The sequence below is a fragment of the Eptatretus burgeri genome, chromosome 2, assembly GCF_056783735.1.
Source record: "Eptatretus burgeri isolate ZD-2024b chromosome 2, Ebu_testis_v1, whole genome shotgun sequence".
Lineage (NCBI taxonomy): Eukaryota > Metazoa > Chordata > Myxini > Myxiniformes > Myxinidae > Eptatretus > Eptatretus burgeri.
This window is the reverse complement of record NC_140962.1, coordinates 139,215,464-139,231,679: the sequence shown is the minus strand read 5'-3', so window position 1 is coordinate 139,231,679 and position 16,216 is coordinate 139,215,464. Positions and strand designations below refer to the sequence as shown.

General features: G+C 44.1%; 3 non-coding genes across 3 annotated transcripts; all 3 read right to left on the bottom strand.

Annotated features, from left to right (window-relative positions):
• Window positions 1-2,547: 2,547 nt before the first annotated feature.
• Window positions 2,548-2,711, bottom strand: LOC147033291 (U1 spliceosomal RNA). Its single transcript, XR_015055653.1, has one exon. It is a non-coding gene; the product is annotated as a U1 spliceosomal RNA (small nuclear RNA).
• A 5,340-nt stretch (window positions 2,712-8,051) lies between these two features.
• On the bottom strand, window positions 8,052-8,215 carry LOC147033290 (U1 spliceosomal RNA). Its single transcript, XR_015055666.1, has one exon. It is a non-coding gene; the product is annotated as a U1 spliceosomal RNA (small nuclear RNA).
• A 5,466-nt stretch (window positions 8,216-13,681) lies between these two features.
• Window positions 13,682-13,845, bottom strand: LOC147033289 (U1 spliceosomal RNA). Its single transcript, XR_015055663.1, has one exon. It is a non-coding gene; the product is annotated as a U1 spliceosomal RNA (small nuclear RNA).
• Between the last annotated feature and the right edge of the window lie 2,371 nt (window positions 13,846-16,216).

Sequence of the window (16,216 nt, the reverse complement as noted above, 5' to 3'; positions counted from 1 at the left end):
TTTCTGTTTGTCTGTTTGTCTATTTGTTTGCGTACAGGATATCTCACAAAGTTGTGAACAGATCCAGATGAAATTTATTCGCCAGGTTGGGTGTGTGACAAGGACGAACTGATTCGATTTTGGTGAAGATCCAAATCCGGATCTGGATACGAGAATTATTTAATATTTAAAGTGATGCTTCACCATTGAGAGCGAGAGCCAAAACCGATATAGTGCTGTATAGCATGATATTTCAAACATGTATAGGGACTGATATGTTATCGTGGATCAGGCATTATGTGGCGGAGGTATGCTCTCCACCGAGTGCCCTTCAAATATATTTTATTTCTCATCTGGGCAACATCTCAGGCAACTTTTGAGCTAAGAAGCTAATATTTGGGCACGACAGTGAGCAAGTGATTTGGCAATAAAGGGTATTTTTGATTTATTGATTATCAATGAATTTTTCACTTTTCGATTAATTACTTAATTTCCAAAAATTTACAGATTTGGATGAAACAAAAGTGGTTCCAGTCTGCGATTAGCCAACTGATTAAGAAATTAATTATTTTGCGATTATTATTAATTTTAATTATGCAATTAATCAATCAATTATTGTGCACCGCTCACTCCCAATTCCGTCTCCATGTGCTGCACAGCAGCATCGCCCGACGCCGAAGGCACCCCGGCAATGTTGCATGCTGGAGGATTTACTTATTTATTTGGCATGGGGCGGTGTACTTTGAATGTACCTCTACTTGTGTCCATGTTTCTTTTGGACACGTAGTCAAGGCTTGTGGAAGAGCAAGAACACACAATGGATGAGGAAACAACACAACGGGAACAGCAGAAGAAGAAGGGGGAAACCCCCATAGCTTAGTGTATGGATAGAATATACGGAGATGGACAAGCAAGGGATGCAGGTAACCATGAGAGGGAGGAGAGAACGCAAGGGGTGGACAAGACGGATGCATAAGCAACTTATTTTGAGGGATGTGGGGTGGCTTAACGGGTGGAGAAAAGATCATGGTTTTGTATGGGGGATGACTTGAGATGGTGATGAACAGCCATCTTGAAGATCTGGAGGGAAGAATGAAATCGAAGAGAGTATGGAGGGTGGTTCCACAGATGGAAAAAAGAGAAATAAATGAGTGAAGGTGAGCAGTGGTTATGGATTGAGGCAGTTTTTCACTCCAAGGGAGTTGCTGATGGACCACATGCATCCTGCAGGTTCTTGGGGAGGACAAAGCATGGAGAGGGCACAGGGTGCAAGACCAGAAATGAGGTGGAAGAAGACAGTGAGACCACCGACCTGTCGGCGATGGTGAAGTGATCGGCCCATAGACTCAGCTTCATCACGAGAGATTCCAGTGATCTTGAAAGCCTTGGTTTCCACGGTGTCAAGCTGAGCAAGATGTCAGACAGGGGAGCCAGCCCAGAGGGGAGAGCAGTACTCCATTAAACTGTGGATGAAAGCCTTGTTGGTGAATAGGAGTTCAGGTGTGCCATGGAAGATCACGGCCGAGAGTGAGACCCAAGAGTTTGAGTCACTGAACTTCTTCAAGAGGGTTGTTTCAATGGGAGGGTTTGTGTTACAATTCTTTTGCGGAGAGAGAGGGAGAGGGAGAGAGAGAGAGTTCTCAGGATTGAAAGACATATTCCAAGTGTTTGACAGGTTTGTGATTTTATCAAAGTCTGAAGAGAGGGAAGATGCTTCTGTCTGTCTGTCAGAATGATGAAGGATGTCACTGCAGAGAGTGGAGTCAAAAGCAATTCGACAAAGAGGATTTTCCAGAGAATCCGTGAGATCGTTGATGAAGATTAGGAATAAGAGGGGTTTATAACACTGCCTTGGGGTCCACCAGCCTTGACAGGGAGAAGAGATGAAAGGGTTCTATTGAGAGCCAAACATTGTCTACGATCAACGAATGCCCACAAATGGGAAATCCAGTCCACAAACTAATGCCCACAAATGGGATATCCAGTCCACCAACTAATGCCCACAAATGGGATATCCAGTCCACAAACTAATGCCCACAAATGGGATATCCAGTCCACAAACTAATGCCCACAAATGGGATATCCAGTCCACCAACTAACGCCCACAAATGGGATATCCAGTCCACAAACTAATGCCCACAAATGGGATATCCAGTCCACCAACTAATGCCCACAAATGGGATATCCAGTCCACCAACTAATGCCCACACATGGGATATCCAGTCCACCAACTAATGCCCACATATGTTATATCCACTCGACCAACTAATGCCCACAAATGGGATATCCAGTCCACCAACTAATGCCCACACATGGGATATCCAGTCCACCAACAAATGCCCACAAATGGGATATCCAGTCCACAAACTAATGCCCACAAATGGGATATCCAGTCCAGCAAATTGAAGATCCATCTCACACCACAAAAGTCCAACCAAGTCACACCATGAGCTGTCAAAACTCCGGTTCGAATCCCTCTCCAGCAAGAGATGAATGAGTTCATCTCCAAGAACATAAACCATCCCACCAATAGTAAGATGCAAGTTTATCTGTTTTTAGTTTAAAGATGAGGGGATAGCGCGAACGCAGTCCCCCAATACCACAAATAGTACGGTCGAGTTTCCCACATTTGGGGAAATCGCAAGGGTCAACCCGCCCGAAGTGCAATGGGTGAGTCTCACCATGAGGGAACCGCCTTACTGATCACGGTATCTCTCCCGTCAGGTAAGTATGACTTGTTCATTCACGGGATTCCTTTTCTAACTCCGATCACCGTCTTGCTGTACCGGGACCCATTCACCACATCTCCTGAATATTGATATAAATGGTGAATGTTACAAGAACTTTACAAACACATTCTAATCGGACTATTTGGTTCGATATCATGATTTAGATATTTGGAGAGTTTCTCCCTTCGCCGTTGTTGTGAGAGAATTAAATATATCTTCATGATTTGATCCCTTCTGAGGATTCCGCCCTCATATGATGACGCCAGGATTAATTTAGTGACGTCATGACGCCATGTTTAACTTATTGACGTCACGACGCCTGTTGTCATGATTTCCAAGCTCGGTTGTTTCCTCCTCACAAGAATCTTTTGAATCATTTCGTTCCAAAGCCTGATGTTGGCTCAACGGTGACGGTGGCTGGATTAACATCCCAGGGTCATGAGTTCAAGTTCCTGTCCGTCCGTCGTTGAATTAACACCAAGTGGGTTGACTAAGCCTGTCATCCTTCAGAGGTCGGCTATTTGAGTAGGCGACCAGATTCCTGGTAACAGCAGCACCGATTCGAGCTGACCCCGAGAAAATACTCTCACCAATCAGCCACAGGCTGAATCCGAATAAATACATAAATTTCGTTCCACATGGATCGCTCTGTTTTCGGCCCTGTCACACCTTGACGTTTTAGCCAGCGTATGGCAAGGTTTCAAAATGTATGTAAAACGCTGGCGTACGCTGAACTATTGATGTTTTTTTCAGTTTTGGGCGTATAATAAGGTGTTGGACGTATGCATAACGTATTAGTAATGTACACAGAACGTTTTCATCATATATAGATAACTTGTACCAACGAATGATGAACGTGTTGTCAGCGTTCACAACCTATGCCCAACGATAGTCTAACTTATGCATAGCGCGCGGCAGCGTATCGCCGACGATCACGTGGCGTAGGCTATTCATAGGCTGCGGTTCGACGATTCAAATCATAACCGCACGAGAAATCGAAGTGTGAAGCCGCTGCCACACCTTGACATTTTAGCCAGCGTATGCCGACGTATGAAAAATTTGCCGGACCAAGCTGGCACAGGTCGAATACGTTATGGGTAAGTTTTGTATACGTTAAGAGCACGCTGGCATACATCGTAGAACGCTGGCATACGTCGTAGTACGCTGGCATACGTCGTAGAACGCTGGCATACGTCGTAGAACGCTGGCATACGTCGTCATACGCCGATTACGTCGAAAAATTTTCAGCATGTTGAAAATTTCTCGACGTACTCGACGTTTGACACACATTCCGCATATGCTGGCATAATCTGTAGGCACGCTACGCGATCGTTGACACATGTCGACATACGTTACTTGTATGTTACTCATAAGTCGAAACACGTCAAGGTAATGGTAACCGTCAGTGATCCAGACTCCCTGGTTTTTTTATGGGGGGCGGGGGGGTTTCCTCGGTATGACGGTCATGTTGACACTTCGATTTCTCGTGCGATGATTTAAATCGTTGAGCGGCAGCCTATTAATTATATTATATTATAACCGCACTAAAAATCGAAGTGTTAACATCACCGTCATACCGAGGAAACCCCCCACCAAAAAACCAGGGAGTCTGGAACACTGACGCTAACCATTACATTGACGTGTTTCGACTGATGAGTAATGTACAAGTAACGTGTGTCGACGTGTGTCAACGATCGCGTAGCGTGCCTACAACTTATGGCCAGCATTATGCGGAACGTGTGAGTAATACGCTGGCATACATCGAAAAATTTCAAGCATGGAAAATTTGTCTAACACCTCGGCGTACTACGACGTATGCCAGCGTACAAAGACGTATGCCAGCGTACTACGGCGTATGCCAGCGTACTCTTAACGTATACAAACTTACCCATATCGTATTCGAAGTGTGCCAGCGTTTTAACCAAATTTTGCATACGTCAGGCATACGCTGGCTAAATCGTCGAGGTGTGACAGGGCCTTTAGACAGGACACAAGATTACATCAGAGATTGAAACAATGGATGGATTAAACATGACGACGACCTACCTGCCTGTGTTGTGAGAGCAACACACCTTATGCTTTGGTCCATCACGGGAGATTGCAGGGGTAAATACACGCAGGTCTTTGTCGTGTTCCATTTGGTGTCGAACTTGTGGTCCTTTTTGTCCACCGCTCCTTCCCAATTCCATATCTCCCAAAGGATGAGAGTACTCAGTGTTAACTCCGTTTGTTTTCTTGCTCTCTGGCTTGTCCGGGCGATATCTCAGCCATCCTTTGAGCTCGGAAGCTGAAATTTGGGGACAAAAGTGAAGATGTATTTTGGCAAAAACGTTATTCTTTTATCAATAAATTAATGTATAAATTGCTTAATTATTATCGATTTATTAATTAAACCACTGAAAGTGAAGGTTTTGTTTTCACTCGTGTCTGTCTGCTTGTCTATCTGTCAGTTTCATTGTTACTTGTAAAATATAACATTTTTAAAGTATATTGGTTAGTCGATTTTGTTATTCTGTCTGTCTGTCTGTTTGTCTGTCTGTTTGTCTGTCTGTCTGTCTGTCTGTTTATCTGTGTGTTTGTCGTCAACAGGTCACAATTCTAAACCAATCGTTATGAAACTTTACCAAGCTGGATAGGTCGTCTCATCTGAGAAGCCCATTGATTTTGAGGTCAAAGGTCACTTTGAGGTCGAATTTTTAAATCGTCATTTTTCATCCAATTGACTTGAAATTTGAGCAATATTTGCATGTGTCACTGGAATGGGAAACCAACTATTTTTGAGGTCAAAAGGTCAAACTTCTAAAATCATCAATTTCAATCCAAAAAAATAATCATCGACTTGAGCTTTGATTAAGATTGTCAATTTATTTTTGATGAAATGGTCAATTTGATGTATCCATGGCAACCGTTGCAGATGGTGATGGATTTTGCAAGTATCGTGCTCTGCATGATGTCTTTTTCTTGTTTTTCTGTTTGTCTGTTTGTCGATTTGTTTGCGTACAGGATATCTCACAAAGTTGTGAACAGATCCAGATGAAATTTATTCGCCAGGTTGGGTGTGTGACAAGGACGAACTGATTCGATTTTGGTGAAGATCCAAATCCGGATCTGGATACGAGAATTATTTAATATTTAAAGTGATGCTTCACCATTGAGAGCGAGAGCCAAAACCGATATAGTGCTGTATAGCATGATATTTCAAACATGTATCGGGACTGATATGTTATCGTGGATCAGGCATTATGTGGCGGAGGTATGCTCTCCACCGAGTGCCCTTCAAATATATTTTATTTCTCATCTGGGCAACATCTCAGGCAACTTTTGAGCTAAGAAGCTAATATTTGGGCACGACAGTGAGCAAGTGATTTGGCAATAAAGGGTATTTTTGATTTATTGATTATCAATGAATTTTTCACTTTTCGATTAATTACTTAATTTCCAAAAATTTACAGATTTGGATGAAACAAAAGTGGTTCCAGTCTGCGATTAGCCAACTGATTAAGAAATTAATTATTTTGCGATTATTATTAATTTTAATTATGCAATTAATCAATCAATTATTGTGCACCGCTCACTCCCAATTCCGTCTCCATGTGCTGCACAGCAGCATCGCCCGACGCCGAAGGCACCCGGCAATGTTGCATGCTGGAGGATTTACGTATTTATTTGGCATGGGGTGGTGTACTTTGAATGTACCTCTACTTGTGTCCATGTTTCTTTTGGACACGTAGTCAAGGCTTGTGGAAGAGCAAGAACACACAATGGATGAGGAAACAACACAACGGGAACAGCAGAAGAAGAAGGGGGAAACCCCCATAGCTTAGTGTATGGATAGAATATACGGAGATGGACAAGCAAGGGATGCAGGTAACCATGAGAGGGAGGAGAGAACGCAAGGGGTGGACAAGACGGATGCATAAGCAACTTATTTTGAGGGATGTGGGGTGGCTTAACGGGTGGAGAAAAGATCATGGTTTTGTATGGGGGATGACTTGAGATGGTGATGAACAGCCATCTTGAAGATCTGGAGGGAAGAATGAAATCGAAGAGAGTATGGAGGGTGGTTCCACAGATGGAAAAAAAGAGAAATAAATGAGTGAAGGTGAGCAGTGGTTATGGATTGAGGCAGTTTTTCACTCCAAGGGAGTTGCTGATGGACCACATGCATCCTGCAGGTTCTTGGGGAGGACAAAGCATGGAGAGGGCACAGGGTGCAAGACCAGAAATGAGGTGGAAGAAGACAGTGAGACCACCGACCTGTCGGCGATGGTGAAGTGATCGGCCCATAGACTCAGCTTCATCACGAGAGATTCCAGTGATCTTGAAAGCCTTGGTTTCCACGGTGTCAAGCTGAGCAAGATGTCAGACAGGGGAGCCAGCCCAGAGGGGAGAGCAGTACTCCATTAAACTGTGGATGAAAGCCTTGTTGGTGAATAGGAGTTCAGGTGTGCCATGGAAGATCACGGCCGAAAGTGAGACCCAAGAGTTTGAGTCACTGAACTTCTTCAAGAGGGTTGTTTCAATGGGAGGGTTTGTGTTACAATTCTTTTGCGGAGAGAGAGGGAGAGGGAGAGAGAGAGAGTTCTCAGGATTGAAAGACATATTCCAAGTGTTTGACAGGTTTGTGATTTTATCAAAGTCTGAAGAGAGGGAAGATGCTTCTGTCTGTCTGTCAGAATGATGAAGGATGTCACTGCAGAGAGTGGAGTCATCAGCAATTAGACAAAGAGGATTTTCCAGAGAATCCGTGAGATCGTTGATGAAGATTAGGAATAAGAGGGGTTTATAACACTGCCTTGGGGTCCACCAGCCTTGACAGGGAGAAGAGATGAAAGGGTTCTATTGAGAGCCAAACATTGTCTACGATCAACGAATGCCCACAAATGGGAAATCCAGTCCACCAACTAACGCCCACAAATGGGATATCCAGTCCACAAACTAATGCCCACAAATGGGATATCCAGTCCACAAACTAATGCCCACAAATGGGATATCCAGTCCACCAACTAATGCCCACAAATGGGATATCCAGTCCACCAACTAATGCCCACACATGGGATATCCAGTCCACCAACTAATGCCCACATATGTTATATCCACTCGACCAACTAATGCCCACACATGGGATATCCAGTCCACAAACTAATGCCCACAAATGGGATATCCAGTCCAGCAAATTGAAGATCCATCTCACACCACAAAAGTCCAACCAAGTCACACCATGAGCTGTCAAAACTCCGGTTCGAATCCCTCTCCAGCAAGAGATGAATGAGTTCATCTCCAAGAACATAAACCATCCCACCAATAGTAAGATGCAAGTTTATCTGTTTTTAGTTTAAAGATGAGGGGATAGCGCGAACGCAGTCCCCCAATACCACAAATAGTACGGTTGAGTTTCCCACATTTGGGGAAATCGCAAGGGTCAACCCCCCCGGAGTGCAATGGGTGAGTCTCACCATGAGGGAACCGCCTTACTGATCACGGTATCTCTCCCGTCAGGTAAGTATGACTTGTTCATTCACGGGATTCCTTTTCTAACTCCGATCACCGTCTTGCTGTACCGGGACCCATTCACCACATCTCCTGAATATTGATATAAATGGTGAATGTTACAAGAACTTTACAAACACATTCTGATCGGACTATTTGGTTCGATATCATGATTTAGATATTTGGAGAGTTTCTCCCTTCGCCGTTGTTGTGAGAGAATTAAATATATCTTCATGATTTGATCCCTTCTGAGGATTCCGCCCTCATATGATGACGCCAGGATTAATTTAGTGACGTCATGACGCCATGTTTAACTTATTGACGTCACGACGCCTGTTGTCATGATTTCCAAGCTCGGTTGTTTCCTCCTCACAAGAATCTTTTGAATCATTTCGTTCCAAAGCCTGATGTTGGCTCAACGGTGACGGTGGCTGGATTAACATCCCAGGGTCATGAGTTCAAGTTCCTGTCCGTCCGTCGTTGAATTAACACCAAGTGGGTTGACTAAGCCTGTCATCCTTCAGAGGTCGGCTATTTGAGTAGGCGACCAGATTCCTGGTAACAGCAGCACCGATTCGAGCTGACCCCGAGAAAATACTCTCACCAATCAGCCACAGGCTGAATCCGAATAAATACATAAATTTCGTTCCACATGGATCGCTCTGTTTTAGGCCCTGTCACACCTTGACGTTTTAGCCAGCGCATGGCAAGGTTTCAAAATGTATGTAAAACGCTGGCGTACGCTGAACTATTGATGTTTTTTTCAGTTTTGGGCGTATAATAAGGTGTTGGACGTATGCATAACGTATTAGTAATGTACACAGAACGTTTTCATCATATATAGATAACTTGTACCAACGAATGATGAACGTGTTGTCAGCGTTCACAACCTATGCCCAACGATAGTCTAACTTATGCATAGCGCGCGGCAGCGTATCGCCGACGATCACGTGGCGTAGGCTATTCATAGGCTGCGGTTCGACGATTCAAATCATAACCGCACGAGAAATCGAAGTGTGAAGCCGCTGCCACACCTTGACATTTTAGCCAGCGTATGCCGACGTATGAAAAATTTGCCGGACCAAGCTGGCACAGGTCGAATACGTTATGGGTAAGTTTTGTATACGTTAAGAGCACGCTGGCATACATCGTAGAACGCTGGCATACGTCGTAGTACGCTGGCATACGTCGTAGAACGCTGGCATACGTCGTAGAACGCTGGCATACGTCGTCATACGCCGATTACGTCGAAAAATTTTCAGCATGTTGAAAATTTCTCGACGTACTCGACGTTTGACACACATTCCGCATATGCTGGCATAATCTGTAGGCACGCTACGCGATCGTTGACACATGTCGACATACGTTACTTGTATGTTACTCATAAGTCGAAACACGTCAAGGTAATGGTAACCGTCAGTGATCCAGACTCCCTGGTTTTTTTATGGGGGGCGGGGGGGGGGGTTTCCTCGGTATGACGGTCATGTTGACACTTCGATTTCTCGTGCGATGATTTAAATCGTTGAGCGGCAGCCTATTAATTATATTATATTATAACCGCACTAAAAATCGAAGTGTTAACATCACCGTCATACCGAGGACCCCCCCCCCCCCCACCAAAAAACCAGGGAGTCTGGAACACTGACGCTAACCATTACATTGACGTGTTTCGACTGATGAGTAATGTACAAGTAACGTGTGTCGACGTGTGTCAACGATCGCGTAGCGTGCCTACAACTTATGGCCAGCATTATGCGGAACGTGTGAGTAATACGCTGGCATACATCGAAAAATTTCAAGCATGGTAAATTGGTCTAACACCTCGGCGTACTACGACGTATGCCAGCGTACAAAGACGTATGCCAGCGTACTACGGCGTATGCCAGCGTACTCTTAACGTATACAAACTTACCCATATCGTATTCGAAGTGTGCCAGCGTTTTAACCAAATTTTGCATACGTCAGGCAGACGCTGGCTAAATCGTCGAGGTGTGACAGGGCCTTTAGACAGGACACAAGATTACATCAGAGATTGAAACAATGGATGGATTAAACATGACGACGACCTACCTGCCTGTGTTGTGAGAGCAACACACCTTATGCTTTGGTCCATCACGGGAGATTGCAGGGGTAAATACACGCAGGTCTTTGTCGTGTTCCATTTGGTGTCGAACTTGTGGTCCTTTTTGTCCACCGCTCCTTCCCAATTCCATATCTCCCAAAGGATGAGAGTACTCAGTGTTAACTCCGTTTGTTTTCTTGCTCTCTGGCTTGTCCGGGCGATATCTCAGCCATCCTTTGAGCTCGGAAGCTGAAATTTGGGGACAAAAGTGAAGATGTATTTTGGCAAAAACGTTATTCTTTTATCAATAAATTAATGTATAAATTGCTTAATTATTATCGATTTATTAATTAAACCACTGAAAGTGAAGGTTTTATTTTCACTCGTGTCTGTCTGCTTGTCTATCTGTCAGTTTCATTGTTACTTGTAAAATATAACATTTTTAAAGTATATTGGTTAGTCGATTTTGTTATTCTGTCTGTCTGTCTGTTTGTCTGTCTGTTTATCTGTCTGTTTATCTGTCTGTCTGTCTGTCTGTTTATCTGTGTGTTTGTCGTCAACAGGTCACAATTCTAAACCAATCGTCATGAAACTTTACCAAGCTGGAGAGGTCGTCTCATCTGAGAAGCCCATTGATTTTGAGGTCAAAGGTCACTTTGAGGTCGAATTTTTTAAATCGTCATTTTTCATCCAATTGACTTGAAATTTGAGCAATATTTGCATGTGTCACTGGAATGGGAAACCAACTATTTTTGAAGTCAAAAGGTCAAACTTCTAAAATCATCAATTTCAATCCAAAAAAATAATCATCGACTTGAGCTTTGATTAAGATTGTCAATTTATTTTTGATGAAATGGTCAATTTGATGTATCCATGGCAACCGTTGCAGATGGTGATGGATTTTGCAAGTATCGTGCTCTGCATGATGTCTTTTTCTTGTTTTTCTGTTTGTCTGTTTGTCTATTTGTTTGCGTACAGGATATCTCACAAAGTTGTGAACAGATCCAGATGAAATTTATTCGCCAGGTTGGGTGTGTGACAAGGACGAACTGATTCGATTTTGGTGAAGATCCAAATCCGGATCTGGATACGAGAATTATTTAATATTTAAAGTGATGCTTCACCATTGAGAGGTAGAGCCAAAACCGATATAGTGCTGTATAGCATGATATTTCAAACATGTATAGGGACTGATATGTTATCGTAGATCAGGCATTATGTGGCGGAGGTATGCGCTCCACCGAGTGCCCTTCGAATATATTTTATTTCTCATCTGGGCAACATCTCAGGCAACTTTTGAGCTAAGAAGCTAATATTTGGGCACGACAGTGAGCAAGTGATTTGGCAATAAAGGGTATTTTTGATTTATTGATTATCAATGAATTTTTCACTTTTCGATTAATTACTTAATTTCCAAAAATTTACAGATTTGGATGAAACAAAAGTGGTTCCAGTCTGCGATTAGCCAACTGATTAAGAAATTAATTATTTTGCGATTATTATTAATTTTAATTATGCAATTAATCAATCAATTATTGTGCACCGCTCACTCCCAATTCCGTCTCCATGTGCTGCACAGCAGCATCGCCCGACGCCGAAGGCACCCCGGCAATGTTGCATGCTGGAGGATTTACGTATTTATTTGGCATGGGGTGGTGTACTTTGAATGTACCTCTACTTGTGTCCATGTTTCTTTTGGACACGTAGTCAAGGCTTGTGGAAGAGCAAGAACACACAATGGATGAGGAAACAACACAACGGGAACAGCAGAAGAAGAAGGGGGAAACCCCCATAGCTTAGTGTATGGATAGAATATACGGAGATGGACAAGCAAGGGATGCAGGTAACCATGAGAGGGAGGAGAGAACGCAAGGGGTGGACAAGACGGATGCATAAGCAACTTATTTTGAGGGATGTGGGGTGGCTTAACGGGTGGAGAAAAGATCATGGTTTTGTATGGGGGATGACTTGAGATGGTGATGAACAGCCATCTTGAAGATCTGGAGGGAAGAATGAAATCGAAGAGAGTATGGAGGGTGGTTCCACAGATGGAAAAAAAGAGAAATAAATGAGTGAAGGTGAGCAGTGGTTATGGATTGAGGCAGTTTTTCACTCCAAGGGAGTTGCTGATGGACCACATGCATCCTGCAGGTTCTTGGGGAGGACAAAGCATGGAGAGGGCACAGGGTGCAAGACCAGAAATGAGGTGGAAGAAGACAGTGAGACCACCGACCTGTCGGCGATGGTGAAGTGATCGGCCCATAGACTCAGCTTCATCACGAGAGATTCCAGTGATCTTGAAAGCCTTGGTTTCCACGGTGTCAAGCTGAGCAAGATGTCAGACAGAGGAGCCAGCCCAGAGGGGAGAGCAGTACTCCATTAAACTGTGGATGAAAGCCTTGTTGGTGAATAGGAGTTCAGGTGTGCCATGGAAGATCACGGCCGAGAGTGAGACCCAAGAGTTTGAGTCACTGAACTTCTTCAAGAGGGTTGTTTCGATGGCAGGGTTTGTGTTACAATTCTTTTGCGGAGAGAGAGGGAGAGGGAGAGAGAGAGAGTTCTCAGGATTGAAAGACATATTCCAAGTGTTTGACAGGTTTGTGATTTTATCAAAGTCTGAAGAGAGGGAAGATGCTTCTGTCTGTCTGTCAGAATGATGAAGGATGTCACTGCAGAGAGTGGAGTCAAAAGCAATTAGACAAAGAGGATTTTCCAGAGAATCCGTGAGATCGTTGATGAAGATTAGGAATAAGAGGGGTTTATAACACTGCCTTGGGGTCCACCAGCCTTGACAGGGAGAAGAGATGAAAGGGTTCTATTGAGAGCCAAACATTGTCTACGATCAACGAATGCCCACAAATGGGAAATCCAGTCCACCAACTAACGCCCACAAATGGGATATCCAGTCCACAAACTAATGCCCACAAATGGGATATCCAGTCCACCAACTAACGCCCACAAATGGGATATCCAGTCCACAAACTAATGCCCACAAATGGGATATCCAGTCCACCAACTAATGCCCACAAATGGGATATCCAGTCCACCAACTAATGCCCACACATGGGATATCCAGTCCACCAACTAATGCCCACATATGTTATATCCACTCGACCAACTAATGCCTACAAATGTGATATCCAGTCCACAAACTAATGCCCACAAATGGGATATCCAGTCCACCAACTAATGCCCACACATGGGATATCCAGTCCACAAACTAATGCCCACAAATGGGATATCCAGTCCAGCAAATTGAAGATCCATCTCACACCACAAAAGTCCAACCAAGTCACACCATGAGCTGTCAAAACTCCGGTTCGAATCCCTCTCCAGCAAGAGATGAATGAGTTCATCTCCAAGAACATAAACCATCCCACCAATAGTAAGATGCAAGTTTATCTGTTTTTAGTTTAAAGATGAGGGGATAGCGCGAACGCAGTCCCCCACTACCACAAATAGTACGGTTGAGTTTCCCACATTTGGGGAAATCGCAAGGGTCAACCCCCCCGGAGTGCAATGGGTGAGTCTCACCATGAGGGAACCACCTTACTGATCACGGTATCTCTCCCGTCAGGTAAGTATGACTTGTTAATTCACGGGATTCCTTTTCTAACTCCGATCACCGTCTTGCTGTACCGGGACCCATTCACCACATCTCCTGAATATTGATATAAATGGTGAATGTTACAAGAACTTTACAAACACATTCTAATCGGACTATTTGGTTCGATATTATGATTTAGATATTTGGAGAGTTTCTCCCTTCGCCGTTGTTGTGAGAGAATTAAATATATCTTCATGATTTGATCCCTTCTGAGGATTCCGCCCTCATATGATGACGCCAGGATTAATTTAGTGACGTCATGACGCCATGTTTAACTTATTGACGTCACGACGCCTGTTGTCATGATTTCCAAGCTCGGTTGTTTCCTCCTCACAAGAATCTTTTGAATCATTTCGTTCCAAAGCCTGATGTTGGCTCAACGGTGACGGTGGCTGGATTAACATCCCAGGGTCATGAGTTCAAGTTCCTGTCCGTCCGTCGTTGAATTAACACCAAGTGGGTTGACTAAGCCTGTCATCCTTCAGAGGTCGGCTATTTGAGTAGGCGACCAGATTCCTGGTAACAGCAGCACCGATTCGAGCTGACCCCGAGAAAATACTCTCACCAATCAGCCACAGGCTGAATACGAATAAATACATAAATTTCGTTCCACATGGATCGCTCTGTTTTCGGCCCTGTCACACCTTGACGTTTTAGCCAGCGTATGGCAAGGTTTCAAAATGTATGTAAAACGCTGGCGTACGCTGAACTATTGATGTTTTTTTCAGTTTTGGGCGTATAATAAGGTGTTGGACGTATGCATAACGTATTAGTAATGTACACAGAACGTTTTCATCATATATAGATAACTTGTACCAACGAATGCTGAGCGTGTTGTCGGCGTTCACAACCTATGCCCAACGATAGTCTAACTTATGCATAGCGCGTGGCAGCGTATCGCCGACGATCACGTGGCGTAGGCTATTCATAGGCTGCGGTTCGACGATTCAAATCATAACCGCACGAGAAATCGAAGTGTGAAGCCGCTGCCACACCTTGACATTTTAGCCAGCGTATGCCGACGTATGAAAAATTTGCCGGACCAAGCTGGCACAGGTCGAATACGTTATGGGTAAGTTTTGTATACGTTAAGAGCACGCTGGCATACATCGTAGAACGCTGGCATACGTCGTAGTACGCTGGCATACGTCGTAGAACGCTGGCATACGTCGTAGAACGCTGGCATACGTCGTCATACGCCGATTACGTCGAAAAATTTTCAGCATGTTGAAAATTTCTCGACGTACTCGACGTTTGACACACATTCCGCATATGCTGGCATAATCTGTAGGCACGCTACGCGATCGTTGACACATGTCGACATACGTTACTTGTATGTTACTCATAAGTCGAAACACGTCAAGGTAATGGTAACCGTCAGTGATCCAGACTCCCTGGTTTTTTTATGGGGGGCGGGGGGGGGGTTTCCTCGGTATGACGGTCATGTTGACACTTCGATTTCTCGTGCGATGATTTAAATCGTTGAGCGGCAGCCTATTAATTATATTATATTATAACCGCACTAAAAATCGAAGTGTTAACATCACCGTCATACCGAGGAACCCGCCCCCCCACCAAAAAACCAGGGAGTCTGGAACACTGACGCTAACCATTACATTGACGTGTTTCGACTGATGAGTAATGTACAAGTAACGTGTGTCGACGTGTGTCAACGATCGCGTAGCGTGCCTACAACTTATGGCCAGCATTATGCGGAACGTGTGAGTAATACGCTGGCATACATCGAAAAATTTCAAGCATGGTAAATTGGTCTAACACCTCGGCGTACTACGACGTATGCCAGCGTACAAAGACGTATGCCAGCGTACTACGGCGTATGCCAGCGTACTCTTAATGTATACAAACTTACCCATATCGTATTCGAAGTGTGCCAGCGTTTTAACCAAATTTTGCATACGTCAGGCATACGCTGGCTAAATCGTCGAGGTGTGACAGGGCCTTTAGACTGGACACAAGATTACATCAGAGATTGAAACAATGGATGGATGAAACATGACGACGACCTACCTGCCTGTGTTGTGAGAGCAACACACCTTATGCTTTGGTCCATCACGGGAGATTGCAGGGGTAAATACACGCAGGTCTTTGTCGTGTTCCATTTGGTGTCGAACTTGTGGTCCTTTTTGTCCACCGCTCCTTCCCAATTCCATATCTCCCAAAGGATGAGAGTACTCAGTGTTAACTCCGTTTGTTTTCTTGCTCTCTGGCTTGTCCGGGCGATATCTCAGCCATCCTTTGAGCTCGGAAGCTGAAATTTGGGGACAAAAGTGAAGATGTATTTTGGCAAAAACGTTATTCTTTTATCAATAAATTAATGTATAAATTGCT